Genomic DNA, 26,830 nt, shown 5'->3' on the forward strand with positions numbered 1-26,830 from the left:
TGGGAGAGAGCTAGAGGAACTGTGGTAAAGACGATATTCATGCATGTGTAGATGACATTTAATGCACTTGCCTAACAAAAAGACTTTGCTTTTCTCCAAAATCGTTTTTACTGTATTTTCTCAGTCCATTGCATACGAATTCCACACCAGTTTGTCCGGATATGACTGGATGCAACCAGAGATATTCGGTTTCGTTTTGGCTAACTCAATCCCAGATATTGCTACAGCCTCTGTGTATGTGTTTTCTGGAAATTATCAATGGACATTATTGTTTTGAATGTTTTTTTACCAGGGAACATTTTATATTGAGCTTGGATACAGTAATTGGTTCCACATGGAGACACCAGCTCTGCACATTCGTATTATCTAGGGAGAACGGTAGAGGAACTACGGCAAACAAACATGATATTTCTGTTTGTCTAGATGACATTTTATGCACTTGCCTAACAAAGAGACTTTGCTTTTCTCCAAAACCATTTTTACTGTGATATTCTCAGTTCATTGCATAGGAATTCCACACCAGTTTGACCGGATATCACTCGATGAAACCGGAAATATCCAATTTTGTTTTGTCTAACTCAATCCCAGATATGCTACAACCTCTGTGTTTGTTTTTTCTGGATATAATCAATGGACTTTATTGTATTGAATGTTTTTTATCGGGGAACATTATATTTTGAGATGGATATAGTAATTGGTTCCACATGGAGACACCAGCTCTACATATTCATATTTTCTAGGAAGAAAGGTAGGGGAACTGACAAACAAACATGATATTTCTGTTTGTATATCTGACATTTTATCCACTTCCCTAATGAAAAACTTTGCATTTCTCCAAAACCATTTTTACTCTGATTTTCTCGATCCATTGCATAAGAATTCAAAACCACTTTGTCTGGATATGACTGGATGAAACCAGAAATATCCGGTTGTGTTTTGGATTAGTCAATCCGAAATATTTTGAAAGCCTCTGTGTTTGTGTTTTCTGGATATTATCGATGTACTTTATTGTTTTGAATGTTTTTATCAGGGAGCATTTCATTTTGTACCATAAAAACACTAATTGGTTCATCCTGGGGACACCAGCTCTACACATTCGTATTTTGTAGAGAGAAAGCTAGAGGAACTGTGGCAAACATGATATTTCTGTTTGTATCGATGACATTTTATGCACTTGCCTAACGAAAAGACTTTACTTTTCTCCAAAACCATCTTTACTCTGATTTTCTCAGTCCAATGCATATGAATTGCACACCACTTTGTCCGGATATGACTGGATGAAACCGGAAATATCCAGTTGTGTTTTGGCTAACTCTATCCCAGATATTGCTACAGCCACTGTGCTTGTGTTTTCTGGATATTATCCACAAACTTTATTGTTTTGAATGTTTTTATCAGGGAACATTTAATTTTGTGCTGGGAAACACTAGTTGACTCCACATGGAGACACCAGCTCTACATATTCGTATTTTCTAGGGAGAAAGCTAGAGGAACTCTGGCAAACAAACATGATATTTCTGTGTGAATAGATGGCATTTTATACGCTTGCCTGACGAAAAGACTTTGCTTTTCTCCAAAACCATTTGTACTGTGATTTTTTCGGTCCATTGCATACGAATTCCACACCACTTTGTCCGGATATGACTGGATGAAACCGGAAATATCCGGTTGTGTTTTGGCTAACTCAACCCGAAATATTGTGAAAGACTCTGTGTTTGTGTTTTCAGGATTATCGATGTACTTTATTGTTTTGAATGTTTTTATCAGGGAACATTTAATTTTGTACCGTAGAAACACTAGTTACTCCACATGGAGACAGAAGATCTACACATTCGTATTTTCTGGGGAGAAAGCTGGAGGAACTGTGGCAAACAAACATGAAATTTCTGTTTGTATAGATGACATTTTATGCACTTGCCTAAAGAAAAGACTTTGCTTTCCTCCATATCCATTTTTATTGTAATTTTCTCGGTCCATTGCATGCAAATTGCACACCACTTTTTCCAGATAGGACTTGATGAAACCAGAAATATCCAGTTGTAGTTTGGCTAACTCAATCACAGATACTGCCACAGGCTCTGTGTTTGTGTTTTCTGGATATTATCGACAGACCTAATTGTTTGAATGTTTTTATCAGGGAACATTTAATTTTTGCTGGGAAACACTAATTGGTTTCACATGGAGACACCACCTCTACATATTCGTATTTTCTTGGAAGATAGCTAGAGGAATTGTGGCAAACAAACATGATATTTTTGTCTGTATTGATGATATTTTATGCACTTCCCTAACGAAATGACTTTGCTTTGCTCCAAAACCATTTTTACTGTGATTTTCTCGGTCCATTGTATACGAATTCCACACCTCTTTGTCCAGATATGCCTGGATGAAACCAGAAATATCCGGTTGTGTTTTGGCTAACTCAATCCCAGATATTGCTACAGTTTCTGTGTTAATGTTTTGGATATTATCGACAGACTTTATTATTTTGAATGTTTCTTATGAGAGAACATTTAATTTGGGGCTGGTAAACACTAGTTGACTCCACATGGAGACACCATCTCTACAAATTCGTATTTTCTAGGGAGAAAGCTAGAGGACTGCGGCAAACAAACATGATATTTCTGTTTGTATAGATGACATTTTATGCACTGGACAAAGGGAAAGAATTTGCTTTTCTCCAAAAACATATTTACTGTTATTTTCTCGGTCCATTGCAAATGAATTCCACAGGACTTTGTCCGGATATGACTGGATGAAACCGGAAATATCCAGTTGTGTTTTGGCTAACTCTATCCCAGATATTGCTACAGCCACTGTGCTTGTGTTTTCTGGATATTATCCACAAACTTTATTGTTTTGAATGTTTTTATCAGGGAACATTTAATTTTGTGCTGGGAAACACTAGTTGACTCCACATGGAGACACCAGCTCTACATATTCGTATTTTCTAGGGAGAAAGCTAGAGGAACTGTGGCAAACAAACATGATATTTCTGTTTGAATAGATGGCATTTTATACGCTTGCCTGACGAAAAGACTTTGCTTTTCTCCAAAACCATTTGTACTGTGATTTTTTCGGTCCATTGCATACGAATTCCACACCACTTTGTCCGGATATGACTGGATGAAACCGGAAATATCCGGTTGTGTTTTGGCTAACTCAACCCGAAATATTGTGAAAGACTCTGTGTTTGTGTTTTCAGGATTATCGATGTACTTTATTGTTTTGAATGTTTTTATCAGGGAACATTTAATTTTGTACCGTAGAAACACTAGTTACTCCACATGGAGACAGAAGATCTACACATTCGTATTTTCTGGGGAGAAAGCTGGAGGAACTGTGGCAAACAAACATGAAATTTCTGTTTGTATAGATGACATTTTATGCACTTGCCTAAAGAAAAGACTTTGCTTTCCTCCATATCCATTTTTATTGTAATTTTCTCGGTCCATTGCATGCAAATTGCACACCACTTTTTCCAGATAGGACTTGATGAAACCAGAAATATCCAGTTGTAGTTTGGCTAACTCAATCACAGATACTGCCACAGGCTCTGTGTTTGTGTTTTCTGGATATTATCGACAGACCTAATTGTTTGAATGTTTTTATCAGGGAACATTTAATTTTTGCTGGGAAACACTAATTGGTTTCACATGGAGACACCACCTCTACATATTCGTATTTTCTTGGAAGATAGCTAGAGGAATTGTGGCAAACAAACATGATATTTTTGTCTGTATTGATGATATTTTATGCACTTCCCTAACGAAATGACTTTGCTTTGCTCCAAAACCATTTTTACTGTGATTTTCTCGGTCCATTGTATACGAATTCCACACCTCTTTGTCCAGATATGCCTGGATGAAACCAGAAATATCCGGTTGTGTTTTGGCTAACTCAATCCCAGATATTGCTACAGTTTCTGTGTTAATGTTTTGGATATTATCGACAGACTTTATTATTTTGAATGTTTCTTATGAGAGAACATTTAATTTGGGGCTGGTAAACACTAGTTGACTCCACATGGAGACACCATCTCTACAAATTCGTATTTTCTAGGGAGAAAGCTAGAGGACTGCGGCAAACAAACATGATATTTCTGTTTGTATAGATGACATTTTATGCACTGGACAAAGGGAAAGAATTTGCTTTTCTCCAAAAACATATTTACTGTTATTTTCTCGGTCCATTGCAAATGAATTCCACAGGACTTTGTCCGGATATGACTGGATGAAACCGGAAATATCCAGTTGTGTTTTGGCTAACTCTATCCCAGATATTGCTACAGCCACTGTGCTTGTGTTTTCTGGATATTATCCACAAACTTTATTGTTTTGAATGTTTTTATCAGGGAACATTTAATTTTGTGCTGGGAAACACTAGTTGACTCCACATGGAGACACCAGCTCTACATATTCGTATTTTCTAGGGAGAAAGCTAGAGGAACTGTGGCAAACAAACATGATATTTCTGTTTGAATAGATGGCATTTTATACGCTTGCCTAACGAAAAGACTTTGCTTTTCTCCAAAACCATTTGTACTGTGATTTTTTCGGTCCATTGCATACGAATTCCACACCACTTTGTCCGGATATGACTGGATGAAACCGGAAATATCCGGTTGTGTTTTGGCTAACTCAACCCGAAATATTTGAAAGACTCTGTGTTTGTGTTTTCAGGATTATCGATGTACTTTATTGTTTTGAATGTTTTTATCAGGGAACATTTAATTTTGTACCGTAGAAACACTAGTTACTCCACATGGAGACAGAAGATCTACACATTCGTATTTTCTAGGGAGAAAGCTAGAGGAACTGCGGCAAACAAACATGAAATTTCTGTTTGTATAGATGACATTTTATGCACTTGCCTAAAGAAAAGACTGCTTTCCTCCATATCCATTTTTATTGTAATTTTGTCGGTCCATTGCATGCAAATTGCACACCACTTTTTCCAGATAGGACTTGATGAAACCAGAAATATCCAGTTGTATTTTGGCTAACTCAATCCCAGATACTGCCACAGGCTCTGTGTTTGTGTTTTCTGGATATTATCGACAGACCTAATTGTTTGAATGTTTTTATCAGGGAACATTTAATTTTTGCTGGGAAACACTAATTGGTTTCACATGGAGACACCACCTCTACATATTCGTATTTTCTTGGAAGATAGCTAGAGGAATTGCGGCAAACAAACATGATATTTTTGTCTGTATTGATGATATTTTATGCACTTCCCTAACGAAATGACTTTGCTTTGCTCCAAAACCATTTTTCCTGTGATTTTCTCGGTCCATTGTATACGAATTCCACACCTCTTTGTCCAGATATGCCTGGATGAAACCAGAAATATCCGGTTGTGTTTTGGCTAACTCAATCCCAGATATTGCTACAGTTTCTGTGTTAATGTTTTGGATATTATCGACAGACTTTATTATTTTGAATGTTTCTTATGAGAGAACATTTAATTTTGGGCTGGTAAACACTAGTTGACTCCACATGGAGACACCATCTCTACAAATTCGTATTTTCTAGGGAGAAAGCTAGAGGACTGCGGCAAACAAACATGATATTTCTGTTTGTATAGATGACATTTTATGCACTGGACAAAGGGAAAGACTTTGCTTTTCTCCAAAACCATATTTACTGTTATTTTCTCGGTCCATTGCAAATGAATTCCACAGGACTTTGTCCGGATATGACTGGATGAAACCAGAAATATCCTTTTGTGTTTTGACTAACTCAATCCAAAATATTGTGAAAGTCTCTGTGTTTGTGATTTCCGCATATTATCAACGGACTTTATTATTTTTAATGGTTTTTTTAGGGAACATTTAATTTTCTGCTGGGAAACACTAGTTGACTCCACGTGGAGACACCAGCTCTACACATTCGTATTTTCTAGGGAGAAAGCTAGAGGAACTGTGGCAAACAAACATGATATTTCTGTTTGTATGCATGACATTTTATGCACTGACTGAAGGAAAAGACAGCTTTTCTCCAGAACCATTTTTACTGTGATTTTCTCTCTCCATTGCATACGAATTCCACACCACATGATATTTCTCTTTGTGTAGATGACATTTTATGCACTTGCCTAAAGAAATGATTTTGCTATTCTCCAAAACCATTTTTACTGTGATTTTCTCAGTCCAATGCATACGAATTCCACACCACTTTGTCCCTTAACGACTGGATGAAACTAGAAATATCCGGTTTTGTTTTATCTAACTTTATCCCAGATATTGCTACAGCCTCTCTGTTTGTGTTTTCTGGATATTATCCACAGACTTTATTGTTTTGAATTTTTTTTTATCAGGGAACATTTAATTTTGTGCAGGGAAACACTAGTTGACACCACATGGAGACACCAGCTCTACATATTCATATTTTCTAGGGAGAAAGCTAGAGGAACTGTGGCAAACAAACATGATATTTCTGTTTGAATAGATGACATTTTATACGCTTGCCTAACGAAAAGACTTTGCTTTTTTCCTAAACCATTTGTACTGTGATTTTTTCGGTCCATTGCATACGAAATCCACACCACTTTGTCCGGATATGACTGGATGAAACCGGAAATATCCGGTTGTGTTTTGGCTAACTCAACCCGAAATATTGTGAAAGACTCTGTGTTTGTGTTTTCAGGATTATCGATGTACTTTATTGTTTTGAATGTTTTTATCAGGGAACATTTAATTTTGTACCGTAGAAACACTAGTTACTCCACATGGAGACAGAAGATCTACACATTCGTATTTTCTAGGGAGAAAGCTAGAGGAACTGCGGCAAACAAACATGATATTTCTGTGTGTATAGATGACATTTTATGCACTTGCCTAACGAAAAGACTTTGCTTTTCTCCAAAACCATTTCTACTGTGATTTTCTCGGTCCATTGCATACGAATTCCATCCCACTTTATCTGGATATGACGGAATGAAACTAGAAATATCCGGTTGTGTTTTAGCTAACTCAATCCCAGATATTGCTACATGCTCTGTGTTTCTGTTTCCTGGATATTATCCAGGGTTTTATTGTTTTGAATTTTTTTTTATCAAGGAACATTTAAGTTTGTTCTGGGAAACACTAATTGGTTCCACATGGAGACACCAGCTCTACAATTTCGTATTTTCTAGGGAGAAATCTAGAGGAACTGCGGCAAAGAAACATGATATTTCTGTTTGTATAGATGACATTTTATGCACTGGACAAAGGGAAAGACTTTGCTTTTCTCCAAAACCATATTTACTGTGATTTTCTCGGTCCATTGCATACGAATTCCACAGGACTTTGTCCGGATATGACTGGATGAAACCAGAAATATCCTTTTGTGTTTTGACTAGCTCAATCCAAAATATTGTGAAAGTCTCTGTGTTTGTGATTTACGCATATTGTCAACCGACTTTATTATTTTTAATGTTTTTTTTAGGGAACATTTAATTTTCTGCTGGGAAACACTAGTTGACTCCACGTGGAGACACCAGCTCTACACATTCGTATTTTCTAGGGAGAAACCTAGAGGAACTGTGGCAAACAAACATGATATTTCTGTTTGTATAGATGACATTTTATGCACTTGCCTAACAAAAAGACTTTGCTTTTCTCCAATACCATTTTTACTATGATTTTCTCGGTCCATTGCATACGAATTCCACACCACTTTGTCCGGATATGCCTGGATGAAACCAGAAATATCCGGTTGTGTTTTGGCTAACTCAATCTCCCCATTGGCCCAACTAAGTAAAAAAAGAAGAGAAAAGACCCAAATCAATAGGATCAGAGATGAAATGGGAAACTTAACAACAGATGCCACAGAAATAAAAAGAATCATCAGAAATTACTACAAGGACTTGTATGCCAGCAAACAGGGAAATCTAGCAGAAATGGACAGATTCTTGGACACATACAACCTCCTAAATTGAGCCAGGAAGACATAGAAAACCTAAACAGACCAATAACTGACACAGAAATTGAAACAGTAATAAAGGCCCACCCAACAAAGAAAAGCCCAGGGCCAGATGGATTCACTGCTGAGTTCTACTAGACATTTAGATAAGAACTAACTCCAATTCTTCTCAAACTATTCAGAACAATCGAAAAAGAGGGAATCCTCCCAAATTCTTTCTATGAAGCCACCATCACCTTAATTCCTAAGCCAGAAAGAGACGCAACATTGAAAGAGAATTACAGACCAATATCCCTGATGAACATAGATGCAAAAATACTCAATAAAATTCTGGCCAATAGAATGCAACAACACATCAGAAAGATCATCCACCCAGACCAAGTGGGATTCATCCCCGGTATGCAGGGATGGTTCAACATTCACAAAACAATCAACGTAATACATTACATTAACAGACTGCAGAAGAAAAACCATATGATTCTCTCAATAGACGCAGAGAAAGCATTTGATAAAATACAACACCCTTTCATGATGAAAACTCTAAGCAAACTGGGTATGGAAGGAACATTCCTAAATACAATCAAAGCAATATATGAAAAACCCACGGCCAACATCCTATTGAATGGGGAAAAGTTGGAAGCATTTCCACTGAAATCTGGTACCAGACAGGGATGCCCTCTCTCACCACTGCTATTCAATATAGTTCTGGAAGTTTTGGCCAGAGCTATTAGGCAAGAAAAAGAAATTAAAGGGATACAAATCGGGAAGGAAGAACTCAAACTATCCCTCTTTGCAGATGATATGATTCTTTATTTAGGGGACCCAAAGAACTCTACTAACAGACTGCTGGAACTCATCGAAGAGTTTGGCAAAGTAGCAGGATATAAAATCAATCCACAAAAATCAACAGCCTTTGTATACACAGGCAATGCCATGGCCGAGGAAGAACTTCTAAAATCAATCCCATTCACAATAGCTACAAAAACAATCAAATACCTTGGAATAAACTTAACCAAGGACGTTAAAGATCTCTACGATGAAAACTACAAAACCTTACAGAAAGAAATAGAAGAGGATACCAAAAAATGGAGAAATCTTCCATGCTCATGGATTGGAAGAATCAATATCATCAAAATGTCTATTCTCCCAAAAGCAATTTATACATTCAATGCAATACCCATCAAGATCCCCAAGACCTTCTTCTCAGATCTGGAAAAAATAATGCTGAAATTCATATGGAGACACAGAAGACCTCGAATAGCCAAAGCAATCTTGTACAACAAAAACAAAGCCGGAGGCATCACAATACCAGATTTCAGGACATACTACAGGGCAGTTGTTATCAAAACAGCATGGTACTGGTACAGAAACAGATGGATAGACCAATGGAACAAAATAGAAACACCAGAAATCAATCCAAACATCTACAGCCAACTTATATTTGACCAAAGATCCAAATCTAATCCCTGGAATAAGGACAGTCTATTCAATAAATGGTGCTGGGAAAATTGGATTTCCACATGCAGAAGCTTGAAACAAGACCCATACCTTTCACCTTACACAAAAATTCACTCAACATGGATTAAAGACTTAAATCTACAACCCGAAACCATCAAATTGTTAGAGAGCATTGGAGAAACCCTGCAAGATATAGGCACAGGCAAAGACTTCCTGGAAAATACTCCAACAGCACAGGCAGTCAAAACTAAAATTAACATTTGGGATTGCATCAAATTGAGAAGTTTCTGTACTTCAAAAGAAACAGTCAGGAAAGTGAAGAGGCAACCAACAGAATGGGAAAAAATATTCGCAAACTATACTACAGATAAAGGATTGATAACAAGAATCTACAAAGAAATCAAGAAAATCCACAACAAAAGAACAAACAACCCACTTAAGAGATGGGCCAAGGACCTCAATAGACATTTTTTGAAAGAGGAAATCCAAATGGCCAACAGACACATGAAAAAATGTTCAAGATCACTAGCAATCAGAGAAATGCAAATCAAAACCACAATGAGGTTCCATCTCACCCCTGTGAGAATGGCTCACATTCAGAAATCTACCAACAACAGATGCTGGAGAGGATGTGGGGAAAAAGGGACACTAACCCACTGTTGGTGGGAATGCAAACTGGTTAAGCCACTATGGAAGTCTGTCTGGAGATTCCTCAGAAACCTGAACATAACCCTACCATACAACCCAGCCATCCCACTCCTTGGAATTTACCCAAAGGAAATTAATTTGGCAAATAAAAAAGCCATCTGCACATTAATGTTTATTGCAGCTCAATTCACAATAGCTAAGACCTGGAACCAACCCAAATGCCCATCAACAGTAGACTGGATAAAGAAATTATGGGACATGTACTCCATAGAATACTATACAGCAGTAAGAAACAACGAAACCCAGTCATTTGCAACAAGATGGAGCAATCTGGAAAACATCATGCTGAGTGAATTAAGCCAGTCCCAAAGAGAAAAATATCATTTGTTTTCCCTGATCGGTGACAACTGAGCACCAAAGGGGAAACCTGTTAAGTGAAATGGACACTATAAGCAACAATGAACTGATCAGCTCCTGTCCTGACTTTAGATGTACAATGTATTACTTTATCCTCAATCCAAAATATTGTGAAAGCCTCTGTGTTTGTGTTTTCTGGATATTATCGATGGACTTTATTGTTTTGAGTGTTTTTAATAGGGAACATTTCATTTTGTACCGCAGAAACACTAATTGGTTCCCCATGGAGACACAAGCTCTGCACATTCTTATTTTCTAAGGAGAAATCTAGAGGAACTGTGGCAAACAAACACGATACTTCTGTTTGAAAAGAACATTTTATACACTTGCCTAATGAAAAGATTTGCATTTCACCAAAACCATTTTTACTGTGATTTACTCGATCCATTGCATACGAATTCCACACAACTTTGTCCGGATATGCCTGGATGAAACCACAAATATCCTCTGTGTTATGGCTAACTCAAACCCAGATCTTGCTACAGGCTCTGCTTTGTGTTTTTTGATATTATCAGTGGATTTTATGGTTTTGAATGAATTTAAGCAGGGAATATTTTCTTTGGTGCTGGGAAACATTAATTAGTTCCACAGGGGGACACAAACTCAACACATTCGTACTGTCTAGTTAGAAAACTACAGCAATTGCTGCAAAAAAACATGATATTCGTGTTGGTGTAGATGACATTTTATGCACTTGCATCAGAAAATACTTTGCGATTCTCCAAAACTTGTTTGACTGTGATTATCTGAGTCCATTGCATACCAATTCCAGTGCATTGTGTGGATATGCCTGGATGAAACCAGAAATATATCCTCTTGTGTTATGGCTAACTCAATCCCAGATCTTGCTACAACCTCTGTGTTTGTGTTTTCTGGAAATTATCAACGGACTTTACATTTTAGAATGAATTTCAGTAGAGGAAATTCTGTTTTGTGCTGGAAATGCTAAGTGCTTCCATATGAAGGGCAAATGTGTTCACATTCGTGTTTTCTACGCAGAAAGCTTGAGCAATCATTGCAAACAAACATGAGAATTATATTCGTAAACATGACTTTTTATCGACTTGGCGAATTAAAAATTTTGCTTTTCTCCAAAGCCAGTTTGAGGGTGATTTTCTGAGTCCATTGCATACCAGTCCCACAACACTTTGTCCGGATATGCCTGGATGAAACCAGAAATATCCTCTTCTGTTATGGCAAACTCAATCCCAGATCTTGCTACAGGCTCTGCTTTGTGTTTTTTGATATTATCAATGGACTTTATGGTTTTGAATGAATTTAAGCAGGGAATATTTTCTTTGGTGCTGGGAAACACTAATTAGTTCCACATGGATACACAAACTCAACACATTCGTGCTGTCTAGGCAGAAAACTACAGCAATTGCTGCAAACAAATATGATATTTGTTTTTGTGTAGATGACATTATATGCACTTGCCTAAGAAAATACTTTGCTATTCTCCAAAACCAGTTTGACTCTGATTATCTGAGTCCATTGCACACCAATTCCAGTGCACTTTGTCCGGATATGCCTGGAGGAAACCAGAAATATCCTCTTGTGTTATGGCTAACTCTATCCCAGATCTTGCTACAACCTCTGTGTTTGTGTTTTCTGGATATTATCAATGGACTTTACGTTTTAGAATGAATTTCAGTAGAGGAAATTTTGTTTTGTGCTGGAAATGCCTATTGGTTTCATATGCAGGACAAACAGGTTCACATCCGTGTTCTCTACACAGTAAGCTAGAGCTATCATGCAAACAGGATATTTATATTTGCAAACATGAATTTTTATCAACTTGGCCAAGAAAAAGAGTTTGCTTTTCTCAAAAACGAGTTTGAGGGTGATTTTCTGAGTCCATTGCATACCAGTTCCACAACACTTTTTATGGAAATGACTGGATGAAACCAGAAATATCATCTGGTGTTATGGCAAACTCAATCCCAGATCTTGCTAAAGGCTCTGCTTTGTGTTTTTGGATATTATCAATGGACTTTATGGTTTTGAATGAATTTAATCAGGGAATATTTTCTTTGGTGCTGGGAAACACTAATTAGTTCCACAGGGGGACACAAACTCAACACATTCGTGCTGTCTAGGCAGAAAACTACAGCAATTGCTGCAAAGAAACATGATATTTGTGTTGGTGTAGATGACATTTTATGCACTTGGCTAAGAAAATACTTTGCTAGTCTCCAAAACCAGTTTGACTGTCATTATCTGAGTCCATTGCATGCCAGTTCCACAGCACTTTGTCTGGATATGCCTGGATGAAACCAGAAATAGCCTCTTGTGTTATGGCTAACTCAATCCCAGATCTTGCTACAACCTGTGTGTTTGTGTTTTCTGGATATTATCAATAGACTCTATGTTTTAGAATGAATTTCAGTAGAAGAAATTCTGTTTGTGCTGGAAATGCTAAGTGCTTCCATATGCAGGCCGAACGTGTTCACATTCGTGTTCTCTACGCAGTAAGCTAGAGCTATCATTGCAAACAAACAGGATATTTATATTCGTAAACATGATTATTAGGCACTTGGCCAAGAAAAAGAGTTTGCTTTTCTCCAAAACCAGTTTGAGGGTGATTTTCTGAGTCCATTGCCTACCAGTTCCAAACAGGTTGAATGGAAATTACTGGATGAGACCAGAAATATCCTCTTGTGTTATGGCTAACTCAATCCCAGATCTTGCTACAGGCTCTGCTTTGTGTTTTTTGATATTATCAATGGACTTTATGGTTTTGAATGAATATAAGCAGGGAATATTTTCTTTGATGCTGGGAAACTCTATTTCCACATGGAGACTCAAACTCATTCATTTGTGTTTCTAGGCAGAAAACTACAGCAATTGCTGCAAAGAAACGTGATATTTGTGTTGGTGTAGATGGCATTTTATGCACTTGCCTAAGAAAATACTTTGCTAGTCTCTAAAACCAGCTTGACTGTGATTATCGGAGTACATTGCATACCACATCAAGTGCACTTTGTCCGGATATGCCTGAATGAAACCAGAAATCCCCACTTGTGTATGGCTAACTCAATCCCAGATCTTGCTACAGGCTCTGCTTTGTGTTTTTTGATATTATCAATGGACTTTATAGTTTTGAATGAATTTAAGGAGGGAAAATTTTCTTTGGTGCTGGGAAGCACTAATTATTTCCACATGGAGACACAAACTCAACACATTCGTGCTGTCTAGGCAGAAAACTACAGCAAATGCTGCAAAGAAACATGATATTTGTGTTGGTATAGATGACATTTCATGCACTTGCCTAACAAATTAATTTGCAGTTCTCCAAAATCAGTTTGACTGTGATTATCTGAGTCCATTGCATAAGCAGTTCCACAGCACTTTGTCTGGATATGCCTGGATGAAACCAGAAATATCCTCTTGTGTTATGGCTAACACAATCCCAGATCTTGCTACAAACTTTGTGTTTGTGTTTTTTGGATATTATCAATGGACTTTAGGTTTTTGAATGAATTTCAGTGGAGGAAATTTTGTTTTGTGCTGGAAATACTAATTGGTTCCATATGCAGGCCAAACATGTTCACATTTGTGTTTTCTAGGCAGAAAGCTAGAGCTATCATTGCAAACAAACAGGATATTGATATTCGTAAACATGACTGTTTAGAAACTTGGCCTAGAAAAGGAGTTTGCTTTTCTCCAAAACCAGTTTGAGGGTGCTTTTCTGAGTCCATTTCATACTAGTCCCACAACACTTTGTCTGGAAATGACTGGATGAAACCAGAAATATCCTCTTCTGTTATGGCAAACTCAATCCCAGATCTTGCTACAGGCTCTGCTTTGTGTTTTTTTGATATTATCAATGGACTTTATGGTTTTGAATGAATTTAAGCAGGGAATATTTTTTTTGATGCTGGGAAACTCTATTTCCACATGGAGCCTCAAACTCATTCATTTGTGTTTCTCGGCAGAAAACTACAGCAATTGCTGCAAAGAAACGTGATATTTGTGTTGGTGTAGATTTCATTTTATGCACTTCCCTATGAAAATACTTTGCTAGTCTCCAAAACCAGTTTGACTGTGATTATCTGAGTCCATTGCATACAAGTTTTACAGCACTTTGTGTGGATATGACTTGATGAAAGCAGAAATATCCTCTTGTGTTATGGCTAACTCAATCCCAGATCTTGCTACAACCTCTGTGTTTGTGTTTTCTCGAAATTATCAATGGACTTTACGTTCTAGAATGAATTTCTGTAGGAGAAATTCTGTTTTGTGCTGGAAATGCTAAGTGATTGCATATGCAGGCCCAATGTGTTCACATTTGTGTTTTCTACGCAGAAAGCTAGAGCAATCGTTGCAAACAAACAGGATATTGATATTGCAAACATGACTTTTTAGGCACTTGGCCAAAAAAAAGAGTTAGCTTTTCTCCAAAACCAGTTTGAGGGTGATTTTCTGAGTCCATTGCCTACCAGTTCCACAACAGGTTGAATGGAAATGACTGGATGAAACCACAAATATCCTCTTGTGTTATGGCTAACTCAATCCCAGACCTTGCTACAGGCTCTGCTTTGTGTTTTTTGATATTATCAATGGACTTTATGGTTTTGAATGAATTTAAGCAGGGAATATTTTCTTTGAAGCTGGGAAGCACTAAATAGTTCCACATGGGGACACAAACTCAACACATTCTTGCTGTCTAGGCAGAAAACTTCAGCAATTGCTGCAAACAAACATGATATTTGTGTTGTTGTAGATGACATTTTATGCACTTGCCTAAGAAAATACTTTGCTATTCTCCAAAACCAGCTTGACTGTGGTTATCTGAGTCCATTGCATACCAGTTCCACAGCACTTTGTCTGGATATGCCTGGATGAAACCAGAAATATCCTCTTGTGTTGTGGCTAACTCAATCCCAGATCTTGCTACAACCTCTGTGTTTGTGTTTTCTGGATATTATCAATGGACTCAATGTTTTAGAATGAATTTCAGTAGAAGAAATTCTGTTTTGTGCTGGAAATTCTAAGTGCTTCCATATGCAGGCCAAACGTGTTCACTTTCGTGTTCTCTAAGCAGTAAGCTAGAGCTATCATTGCAAACAAACAGGATATTGATATTTGCACACATGAGTTTTTATCCACTTGGCCAAGAAAAAGAGTTTGCTTTTCTCCTAAATCAGTATGAGGGTGATTTTCTGAGTCCATTGCATACCAGTTCCACAACACTTTGTCTGGAAATGACTGGATTAAACAGAAATCTCCTCTTGTGTTATGGCTAACTCAATCCCAGATCTTGCCACAACATCTGTGTTTGTATTTTCTGGATATTATCAATGCTCTTTACGTTTTAGAATGAATTTCAGTAGAGGAAATTTTGTTTTGAGCTGGAAGTGCTAAGTGCTTCCATATGCAGGCAAAACGTGTTCACATTTGTGTTTTCTGTGCAGAAAGCTATAGCAATCATTGCAAACAAACAGGATATTGATATTTGCACACATGAGTTTTTATCCACTTGGCCAAGAAAAAGAGTTTGCTTTTCTCCAAAACCAGTTTGAGGGTGATTTTCTGAGTCCATTGCCTACCAGTTCCACAACACTTTTCAGATATGACTTGATGAAACTATAAATATCCTCTGTGTTATGGCTAACTCAATCGCAGATCTTGCTACAGGCTCTGCTTTGTGTTTTTGGATATTATCAATGGACTTTATGGTTTTGAATGAATTTAAGCAGGGAATATTTACTTTGGTGCTTGGAAACACTAATTAGTTCCTCATGGAGACACAAACTCAACACATTCGTGCTTTCTAGGCAGAAAACTACAGCAATCGCTACAAACAAACATGATATTTGTGTTTGTGTAGATGACATTTTATGCACTACTCTAAGAAAATACTTTGCTGTTCTCCAAAACCAGTTTGACTGTGATTATCTGAGTACACTGCAAACCATTTCCACAGCACTCTGTCCGGATATGAATGGGTGAGAGCAGAAATCTCCTCTTGTGTTATGGCTAACTCAATCCCAGATCTTGCTACAGGCTCTGCTTTGTGTTTTTTGATATTATGAAATGACTTTTTGTTTTGAATGAATTTAAGCAGGGAATATTTTCTTTGGTGCTGGGAAACACTAATTAGTTCCACATGGAGACACAAACTCAACATGTTCGTGCTGTCTAGGCAGAAAACTACAGCAATTGCTGCCAACAAAATGATATTTGTGTTTGTGTAGATGATATTTGATGCACTTGCCTAAGAAAATAATTTGCTAATCTCCAAAACCAGTTTGACTGTGATTAACTGAGTCCATTGCATACCAGTTCCACAGCACTCTGTCCAGATATGCCTGGATGAAACCTGAAATCTCCTCTTGTGTTATGGCTTACTCAATCCCAGATCTTGCTACAACCTGTGTGTTTGTGTTTTCTTGATATTATCAATGGACTTTACATTTTAGAATGGATTTCAGTAGAGGAAATTTTGTTTTGTGCTGGAAATGCTAAGTGCTTCCATATGCAGGCCCAACGTGTTCACATTTGTGTTTTCTATGCAGCAAGCTTTAGCAATCGTTGCAAACAAGCATGATATTTATATTTGTAAATATGACTTTTTATCCTCTTGGCCAAGAAAAAGAGTTTGTTTTTCTCCAAATCCAGTTTGAGGGTGATTTTCTGAGTCCATTGCATACTAGTTCCACAACACTTTGTCCGGACATGACCGGATGAAACCAGAAATATATCCTCTTGTGTTATGGCTAACTCAATCCCAGATCATGCTAAAGGCTCTGTGTTTGTGTTTTCTGCATATCATCAATGGACTTTACGTTTTAGAATGAATTTCAGTAGAGGAAATTTTGTTTTGTGCTGGAAATTCTAAGTGCTTCCATATGCAGGCCAAACATGTTCACATTTGTGTTTTCTACGAATAAATTTAGAGCAATCGTTGCAAACAAACAGGATATTGATATTGCAAACATGACTTTTTATCCACTTGGCCAAGAAAAAGAGTTTGCTTTTCTCCAAAACCAGTTTGAGGGTGATTTTCTGAGTACACTGCATACCAGTTCCACTAAACTTTGTCTGGAAATGACTGGATGAAACCAGAAATATCGTCCTGTGTTATGGCAAACTCAATCCCAGATCTTGCTACAGGCTCTGCTTTGTGTTTTTTGGTATTATCAATATACTTTATGGTTTTGAATGAATTTAAGCAGCGAATATTTTCTTTGGTGCTGGGAAACACTAATTAGCTCCACAAGGAGACACAATCTCAACACATTCGTGCTGTCTAGCCAGAACTACAGCAATTGCTGCAAAGAAACATATTTGTGTTTGTGTAGATGACATTTTATGCACTTGCCTAGGAAAATACTTTGCTATTCTCCAAAACCAGTTTGACTGTGATTATCTGAGTTCATTGCATACCAGTTCCACAGCACTTTGTCCGGATATGCCTGGATGAAACCAGAAATATCCTCTTGTGTTATGGCTCACTAAATCCCAGATCTTGCTACTACATCTGTGTTTGTTTTTTCTGGATATTATCAATCCACTTTATTGTTTTGGATGTTTTTTATCAGGGAATATTTTATTTTATACTGGGAAACTCTAATTGTTTCCACATGGAGACACCAGCTCCACACATTCGTATTTTCTAGGAGAATGCTAGATGAACTGTGGGAAAAAAACATGATATTGCTGTTTCTATAGATGACATTTTATGCACTTGCCTAACGAAAATACTTTGTTTTTCTCCAAAACCATTTTTACTGTGATTTTCTCGGTCCATTGCATACGAATTCTACACCACTTTGTCCGGATATGCCTGGATGAAAACGGAAATATCCGGTTGTGTTTTGGCTAACTCGATCCCAGATATTGCTACAGCCCCTGTGTTCGTGTTTTGTGGATTTTATCGATGGAGTTCATTGTTTTGAAAGATTTTTTTTTATCAGGGAACATTTAATTTTGTGCTATGAAATACTAACTGGTTCTACATGGAGACACCAGCTCTACACATTCGTATATTCTAGGGAGAAAGCGAGAGGAACTGTGGCAAACAAACATGGTATTTCTGTTTGTTTACATGACATTTTATGCACTTGCCTAACTTAAAAACTTTGCTTTTCTCCAAAGCCATTTTTACTGGGATTTTCTCGGACCATTGCATACGAATTCCACACCACTTTGTCCGGATATGACTGGATGAAACCGGAAATACTCGGTTGTGTTTTGGCTAATTTAATCCCAAATTTTGCGACAGTCTCTGTGTTTGTGTTTTCTGGATATTATCAATACACTTTATTGTTTTGAATGTTTTTTATCAGGGAAATATTTTATTTTGTACTGGGAAACTCTAATTGGTTCCACATGGAGACACCAGCTCTACACATTCGTATTTTCTAGGGAGAAAGCAAGAGGAACTGTTGCAAACAAACATGATATTTCTGATTGTATACATGACATTTTATGCACTTGCCTAACGAGAAGACTTTTCTTTTTTCCAAAACCTTTTTCACTGTGATTTTCTCGGCCCATTGCATACGAATTCTGCACCACTTTGTCCGGATATGCCTGGATGAAACCGGAAACATCCGGTTTTGCTTTGGCTAACACAATCACAGATATTGTGGCAGCTCCTGTGTGTGTGTTTTCTGGATATTATCGATGTACCTTATTGTTTTCAATGTTTTTATCAGGGAACATTTAATTTTGTACTAGGAAACACACGCATTCCTATTTTCTAAGGAGAAAGCTAGAAGAACAACGCAAATAAACATTATATTTCGCTTTGTATAGGTGACATTTTATGCACTTGCCTAATGAAAAGACTCGCTTTTCTCCAAAACCATTTTTATTGTGATGTTCCCGGTTTGTTGCATATGAACTCCACACAACTTTGTTCGTATATCACTGGATGAAACCAGAAATATCTGCTTGTGTTTTGGCTAACTCAATCCCACATATTGCGACAGCCTCTGCATTTGTATTTTCTGGATATTATCGTTGGACTTTATTGTTTTGAATGTTTTCTATCAGAGAACATTTAATTTTGAGGTGGGAAACAATAGTTGGTTCAACATAGAGAAACCAGCTCTACACATTCGTATGTTCTAGGGAGAAAGCAAGAGGAACTGCGGCAAACAAACTTGATATTTCTGTTTGTATAGATGACATTTTAAGCATTTTCCTAATGAAAAGACTTTCCTTTTCTCAAAACCATTTTTACAGTGATTTTCTCGGTCGATTGCCTACGAATTCCAAACCAGTTTGTCCGGATATCACTGGATGAAACCAGAAATATCCAGTTGTGTTTTGGCTAACTCAATCCCAGATATTGCGACAGCCACTGTGTTTGTGTTTTCTTGATATTATCGTTGGAATTTATTGTTTTGAATGTTTTTTATCAGAGAACATTTAATTTTTTGCTTGAAACACTAATTGGTTCCACATGGAGACACCAGCTCTACACATTCGTGATTTCTAGGGAGAAAGCTAGAGGAACTGTCTAAAGAAACATGATGTTTCTGTTTGTATATTTGACATTTTATTCACTTGCCTAACGAAAAGACTTTGCTTTTCTCCAAAATCATTTTTACTGTGATGGTCTGTGTCCATTGTATACGAATTTCACAACACTTTGTCAGGATATGACTGGATGAAACCAGAAATATCCAGTTGTGTTTTGGCTAACAGTATCCCAGATTTTGCAACAGCCTCTGTGTTTGTGTTTTCTGGATATTATCGATGGACTTTATTGTTTTAAATGTTTTTTATCAGGGAACATTTAATTTTGCGCTTGGAAAAAGTAATTGTTTCCACATGGAGACACCAGCTGTACACATTCGTATTTTCTAGGGAGGAAGCTAGAGGAACTGCTGCAAAGAAACATGATATTTCTGTTTGTATAGATGACATTTTATGCACTAGCCAAAGGAAAAGACTTTGCTTTTCTCCATCACCATTCTTATTGTGATTTTCTTGGTCCATTGCGTATGAATTCCACACCACATTGTACAGATATGCCTGGATGAAACCAGAAATATCCGGTTGTGTTTTGGCTAACTCAATCCCAGATATTGCTACAGCCTCTGTGTTTGTGTTTTCCGGATATTATCAACGGACTTTATTGTTTTGAATGTTTTTATCAGGGAACATACAATTTTGTACCATAGAAACCCTAACTGGTTCCACATGGAGACACCAGCTCTACACATTCATATTTTCGAGGGAGAAAGCTAGAGGAACTGCGGCAAACAAACATGACATTTCTGTTTGAATAGATGACTTTTTATACACTTCCCTAACGAAAAGACTTTGCTTTTCTCCAAAACCATTTTATTGTGATTTTCTCGGTATATTAAATACGAATTCCACACCACTTTGTCTGGATATGACGGGATGAAACCAGAATTATCCGGTTGTGTTTTGGCTAACTGAATTCCAGATATTGCTACAGCATCTATGTTTGTGTTTGCCAGATATTATCGACAGACTTCATTGTTTTGAATGTTTTTTATCAGGGAACATTTAATTTTGTGCTGGGAAACACTAATTGACTCCACATGGAGACACCAGCTCTACACATTCGTATTTTCGAGGGAGAAAGCTAGAGGAACTGCGGCAAATAAACATGATATTTCTGTTTGTATAGATGACATTTTATGCACTTGCCTAAAGAAAACACTTTGTTTTCCTCCAAATCCATTTTTATTGTGATTTTCTCGATCCATTGCATACAAACTCCACACCAGTTTGTCCCGGTATGACTTTATGAAACCAGAAATATCCGGTTGTGTTTTGGCTAACTCAATCCCAGTTATTGCTACAGCCTCTGTGTTTGTGTTTCCTGGATATTATCTATGGAGTTTATTGTTTTGAATGTTTTTTATCAGGGAACATTTAGTTTTGTGCTGGGAAACACTAGTTGACTCTTCATGGAGACACCAGCTCTACACATTCGTATTTTCTAGGGAGAAAGCTAGAGGAACTGCGTCAAATAAACATGACATTTCAGTTTGAATAGATGACTTTTTATGCACTTGCCTAACGAAAAGACTTTGCTTCTCTCCAAAAACATTTTTACTGTGATTTTCTCGGTGCATTTCATATGAATTCATCCCCTTTTTGTACGGATATGACTGGATGAAACCAGAAATATCTGGTTGTGTTTTTGCTAGCTCAATTCCAGATATTGCGACAGCCTCTGTGTTTGTGTTTTCCGGATATTATCATCCGACTTTATGGTATTGAATGTTTTTATCAGGGAGCATTTAATTTTTTACCGTAGAAACACTAACTGGTTCCATATGGAGACTCCAGCTATGCACATTCGTATTTTCTAGGGAGAAACCTAGAGGAACTGTGGCAAACAAACATGATATTTCTGTTTGTATAGATAACATTTTATGCACTTGCCTAACAAAAAGACTTTGCTTTTCTCCAAAACCATTTTTACTGTGATTCTCTCGGTCCATTGCATACGAATTCCACACCACGTTGTCCTGATATGACTGGATGAAACCAGAAATATGTGGTTGTGTTTTGGCTAAATCAATCCAAAATATTGTGAAAACTTCTGTGTTTTTTTTTCTGGATATTATCAATGGATATTATTTATTTGAATGTTTTTATCAGGGAACATTTAATTTTGTACTGTTGAAACTCTAATTGGTTCAACATGGAGAGACCAGCTCTACACATTCATAATTTTAGGGAGAAAGCTAGAGGATCTGCATCAAATAAACATGACATTTCTGTTTGTGTAGATGACATTTTATGCACTTGCCTAACGAAAAACTTTGCTTTTCTCCACAATCATTTTACTGTGATTTTCCCTGTCCATTTCATACGAATTCCACACCACGATGTCCGGATATGACTGGTGAAACCAGAAATATCCGGTTGTGTTTTGGCTAATTCAATCTCAAATATTGTGAAATCCTCCGTGTTTTTATTTTCTGGATATTATCGATGGACTTTATTGTTTTGAATTTTTTTTTATCAGGGAACATTTAATTTTGTACTTGGAAACACACGCATTCCTATTTTCTAAGGAGAAAGCTAGAAGAACAACGCAAATAAACATTATATTTCGGTTTATATAGATGACATTTTATGCACTTGCCTAATGAAAAGACTCACTTTTCTCCAAAAACATTTTTATTGTGATGTCCCGGTCTGTTGCATATGAACTCCACACCACTTTGTTCGTATATGACTGGATGAAACAAGAAATATCTGCTTGTGTTTTGGCTAACTCAATCCCACATATTGCGACAGCCTCTGCGTTTGTGTTTTCTGGATATTATCGATGGTCTTTAACATTTTATGCACTTTCCTAACGAGAAGACTTTTCTTTTCTCAAAACCATTTTTACAGTGATTTTCTCGGTCGATTGCATACGAATTCCACACCAGTTTGTCCGGATATCCCTGGATGAAACCAGAAATATCCAGTTGTGTTTTGGCTAACTCAATCCGATATTACGACAGCCACTGTGTTTGTGTTTTCTTGATATTATCGTTGGAATTTATTGTTTTGAATGTTTTTTATCAGAGAACATTTAATTTTTTGCTTGAAAAACTAATTGGTTCCACATGGATACCCCAGCTCTACACATTCGTGTTTTCTAGGGAGGAAGCTGGAGCAACTGTCTAAAGAAACATGATATTTCTGTTTGTATAGATGACATTTTATTCACTTGCCTAACGAAAAGACTTTGCTTTTCTCCAAAATCATTTTTACTGTGATTGTCTGTGTCCATTGTATACGAATTTCACAAAACTTTGTCAGGATACGACTGGATGAAACCAGAAATATCCAGTTGTGTTTTGGCTAACAGTACCCCAGATTTTGCAACAGCCTCTGTGTTTGTGTTTTCTGGATATTATCGATGGACTTTATTGTTTTAAATGTTTTTTATCAGGGAACATTTAATTTTGCGCATGGAAACAGTAATTGTTTCCACATGGAGACACCAGCTGTACACATTCGTATTTTCTAGGGAGGAAGCTAGAGGAACTGCTGCAAAGAGACATGATATTTCTGTTTGTATAGATGACATTTTATGCACTAGCCAAAGGAAAAGACTTTGTTTTTCTCCATCACCATTCTTATTGTGATTTTCTTGGTCGATTGCGTATGAATTCCACACCACATTGTACAGATATGCCTGGATGAAACCAGAAATATCCGGTTGTGTTTTGGCTAACTCAATCCCAGATATTGCTACAGCCTCTGTGTTTGTGTTTTCCGGATATTATCAACGGACTTTATTGTTTTGAATGTTTTTATCAGGGAACATACAATTTTGTACCATAGAAACCCTAACTGGTTCCACATGGAGACACCAGCTCTACACATTCATATTTTCGAGGGAGAAAGCTAGAGGAACTGTGGCAAACAAACATGATATTTCTGTTTGTATAGATGACATTTTATGCACTTGCCTAAAGAAAACACTTTGTTTTCCTCCAAATCCATTTTTATTGTGATTTTCTCGATCCATTGCATACAAATTCCACACCAGTTTGTCCCGGTATGACTTTATGAAATCAGAAATATCCGGTTGTGTTTTGGCTAACTCAATCCCAGATATTGCTACAGCCTCTGTGTTTGTGTTTCCCGGATATTATCTACGGAGTTTATTGTTTTGAATGTTTTTTATCAGGGAACATTTAATTTTGTGCTGGGAAACACTAGTTGACTCTACATGGAGACACCAGCTCTACACATTCGTATTTTCTAGGGAGAAAGCTAGAGGAACTGCGGCCATCGAACATGATATTTCTGTTTGTATAGATGATATTTAATACACTTGCCTAACGAAAAGACTTTGCTTTTCTCCAAAACCATTTTATTGTGATTTTCTCGGTATATTAAACATGAATTCCACAAATGTTTGTCCAGATATGACGGGATGAAACCAGAATTATTCGGTTGTGTTTTCGCTAACTGAATTCCAGATATTGCTACAGCATCTATATTTGTGTTTGCCAGATATTATCAACAGACTTCATTGTTTTGAATGTTTTTTATCAGGGAACATTTAATTTTGTGCTGGGAAACACTAATTGATTCCACATGGAGACACCAGCTCTACACATTCGTATTTTCTAGGGAGAAAGCTAGAGGAACTGCGGCAAACAAACATGATATTTCTGTTTGTATAGATGACATTTTATGCACTTGCCTAAAGAAAACACTTTGTTTTCCTCCAAATCCATTTTTATTGAGATTTTCTCGATCCATTGCATACAAACTCCACACCAGTTTGTCCTGGTATGACTTTATGAAACCAGAAATATCCGGTTGTGTTTTGGCTAACTCAATCCCAGATATTGCTACAGCCTCTGTGTTTGTGTTTCCTGGATATTATCTATGGAGTTTATTGTTTTGAATGTTTTTTATCAGGGAACATTTAGTTTTGTGCTGGGAAACACTAGTTGACTCTACATGGAGACACCAGCTCTACACATTCGTATTTTCTAGGGAGAAAGCTAGAGGAACTACGGCAAACAAACATGATATTTCTGTTTGAATAGATGACTTTTTATACACTTCCCTAACGAAAAGACTTTGCTTTTCTCCAAAACCATTTTATTGTGATTTTCTCGATCCATTGCATACAAATTCCACACCACGTTGTCCGGATATGACTGGATGAAAACAGAAATATCCGGTTCTGTTTTGGCTAGCTCAATCCCAGATATTGTGACAGCCTCTGTGTTTGTGTTTTCCGGATATTATCAAAGGACTTTATGGTATTGAATGTTTTTATCTGGGAGCATTTAATTTTTTACCGTAGAAACACTAACTGGTTCCACATGGAGAATCCAGCTATACACATTTGTATTTTCTAGGGAGAAACCTAGAGGAACTGTGGCAAACAAACATGATATTTCTGTTTGTATAGATGACATTTTATGCACGTGCCTAACAAAAAGACTTTGCTTTTCTCCAAAACCATTTTTACTGTGATTCTCTCGGTCCATTGCATACGAATTCCACACCACTTGTCCGGATATGACTGGATGAAACCAGAAATATGTGGTTGTGTTTTGGCTAAATCAATCCAAAATATTGTGAAAACTTCTGTGTTTTTTTTTTCTGGATATTATCGATGGATTTTATTGATTTGAATGTTTTTATCAGGGAATATTTAAATTTGTACTGTTGAAACTCTAATTGGTTCAACATGGAGAGACCAGCTCTACACATTCATATTTTTTAGGGAGGAAGCTAGAGGAGCTGCATCAAATAAACCTGATATTTCTGTTTGTGTAGATGACATTTTTTGCACTTGCCTAACAAAAAGACTTTGCTTTTCTCCAATAGCCTTTTTACTGCGATTTCCTCGGTCCATAGCATACGAATTCCATACCACATTATTCGGATATGCCTGGATTTGACCCAAAATGTCCAGTTGAGTTTTGGCTAATTCAATCCCAGATATTGCGACAGCCTCTCTGTTTGTGTTTTCTGGATTTTATCGATGGACTTTATTGTTTTGAATGTTTTTATCAGGGAACATTTAATTTTGTACCGTAGAAACACTAATTGGTTCAACATGGAGACACCAGCTCTACACATTCTTATTTTCTAGGGAGAAAGCTAGAGGAACTGAGGCAAACAAACATGATATTTGTATTTGAATAGGTTACATTTTATAGAGTTCCCAACGAAATGACGATGCTTTTCTCTAAAACCATTTTACTCTGATTTTCTTGGTTCATTTCATATGAATTCCACAGCACTTTGTCCGGATATGACTGGATGAACCCAGAAATATATTCTTGTGTTATGGCTAACTGAATCCCAGATCTTGCTACAGGCTCTGCTTTGTGTTTTTTGATATTATCAATGGACTTTATAGTTTTGAATGAATTTAAGCAGGGAAAATTTTCTTTGGTGCTGGGAAACACTAATTAGTTCCACATGGAGACACAAACTCAACACATTCGTGCTGTTTAGGCAGAAAACTACAGCAATTGCTGCAAAGAAACATGATATTTGTATTGGTGTAGATGACATTTTATGCACTTCCCTAAGAAAATACTTTGCTAATCTCCAAAACCAGTTTGACTGTGATTATCTGAGTCCATTGCATACCAGTTCTAAAGCACTTTGTCCGGATATGCCTGGATGAAACCAGAAATATCTTCTTGTGTTATGGCTAACTCAATCCCAGATCTTGCTACAGGCTCTGCTTTTTGTTTTTTGATATTATCAATGGACTTTATGGTTTTGAATGAATTTAAGCAGGGGATATTTTATTTGGCGCTGGGAAGCACTAATAAGTTCCACATGGAGACTCAAACTCATTCATTTGAGATTTCTCGGCAGAAAACTACAGCAATTGCGGCAAAGAAACGTGATATTTGTGTTGGTGTAGATGACATTTTATGCACTTTTCTAAGAAAATACAT

The sequence above is a fragment of the Lepus europaeus genome, unplaced genomic scaffold (assembly GCF_033115175.1).
Source record: "Lepus europaeus isolate LE1 unplaced genomic scaffold, mLepTim1.pri SCAFFOLD_37, whole genome shotgun sequence".
NCBI classification, from domain to species: domain Eukaryota; kingdom Metazoa; phylum Chordata; class Mammalia; order Lagomorpha; family Leporidae; genus Lepus; species Lepus europaeus.